This window comes from Oreochromis aureus, linkage group 6 (assembly GCF_013358895.1).
Source record: "Oreochromis aureus strain Israel breed Guangdong linkage group 6, ZZ_aureus, whole genome shotgun sequence".
NCBI lineage: Eukaryota > Metazoa > Chordata > Actinopteri > Cichliformes > Cichlidae > Oreochromis > Oreochromis aureus.
In genome coordinates, this window is record NC_052947.1 from 20313839 (window position 1) to 20315545 (window position 1707).

General features: G+C 40.4%; 1 long non-coding RNA gene across 1 annotated transcript; it reads left to right on the forward strand.

Annotated features, from left to right (window-relative positions):
• Window positions 1-272: 272 nt before the first annotated feature.
• Window positions 273-760, forward strand: LOC120440619. Its single transcript, XR_005613398.1, has 3 exons — window positions 273-407; window positions 523-596; window positions 706-760. It is a non-coding gene; the product is annotated as an uncharacterized LOC120440619 (long non-coding RNA).
• The last annotated feature ends 947 nt before the right edge of the window (window positions 761-1707 follow it).

Consider the following 1707-nt stretch of genomic DNA (forward strand, 5'->3'; position numbering starts at 1 on the left):
CAATGGACAGTAAGTCTGTGGGATAATCCCTTTAAACAGAAAAGATTTCACATTTTGCAGCTAAAAATCAAAACGTTTTAACAACTCCTCATTGGATATTCCTGGAAATTCATTGAAAATGAAATGTAATATTGAGACTACACAGGTTAAGTGTGACACATAAATTCAGACAACAGCTATCACATACATCAAACAACATGAGCCAGATGTGTCTCGGTTTATTTCCCAATGTGTTCCTTCATTTTGAAATATGAAGATGGAAGATCTCATAATAACTGCAATGTCCCAACAGCACAGTATGCTAATAGGATTAAACACACTCCTGTAACTGTATAAAAGGAAAGCTCCTAATTCAGGACAACATTGTCATCTTTCAGACAGTCTGCTGAGGTTGTGAAGACCTGCCGGTAACTTATCATTCTTTCACTGTTTCTGTGCTTTCAGTATAATGTTGGTAGGATGATGAGTCTACTTTTGTTTTAGAATAGACACTGATCTGCATTACTGATATTTGTTCATCAGGTGAAATCCCTGAAACCATGATCAAGGTTGTGTTTCTGTTTGGATGCCTGCTGAGCCTGGCTCTGGCAAATCCTGTAAGTGTCTGAGTGTTGAAGACTGCATCAGTTTTGTCCCTTGTAGTGTAAGAGTGTATAATGTACTGTGATATTCAGTTAACACATTCAAAATATTTAATTTGTGTAGACTTTTGGACATTTTGGTCACTGGCACAGACATTCTGGCTCTCATGAGAACCATGGTGTCACTACTGGGGTGAGGATATTATCTGTCTTCCAGAGTTCAGCAATTGAAACACCTAACTGCGTGTTATTGTTACATTACTAAAGGATCATTCTCTGTACTGCAGATTTGATAGCAAAATATTTCATTTTCTTACAGGCTACAACTACAACCGCCGCTACTACTAGCACTGCTGGTGCTACTACAACCACTGCTGCTGGTGCTACAACTACAACCGCCGCTAGTACTAGCACTGCTGGTGCTACTACAACTGCTGCTGGAGCTACAACTACAACCGCAGCTACTACTACCACTGCTGGTGCTACCACCACTATCGATCCCAGGATCGCCCAGTTACTCCAGCTCCTGAATAGCCTCCTGAACCCATAGTCTGCTACTGCTGGAACTACCATTATACTGTAGCTTCTACTGATGCAAAATAAAAATAAAAAATCAACAATATATGAAAACCTGTGTTAATTGATCCAGCTCCTTTAAAATGGTTTGATCTATTGAGAACCAGAGAGTGACCTCACAGCCCATTGTTTGCCAGTGGTGCTAGTTTTAGTTATTACTCAAATGGTAAATGGCCTGTATTTATATAGCGCTTTTATGGTCCCTAAGGACCCCAAAGCGCTTTACATATCTAGTCATCCACCCATTCACGCACACATTCACACACTGGTGATGGCAAGCTACGTTGTAGCCACAGCCACCCTGGGGCGCACTGACAGAAATGTACTCTTTATAAGGTTGGGGAAACGTGTAGTTAGCAGAGGCTGAAGAAGTCACTTGAATCAGTGATGAAATGTATCTCCCACTAGAGAGAGATAACTCTTCATTGTCATTATGGTAGTTATAGAATATAAAATTTTGTTAACTTACTGTGGATTTGGTTGCAGTGGAAAACCAGGAACTTCCCTGTCACTTATTTGTTTCAGTGTTAGGTAATTTCTGGCACTGAGG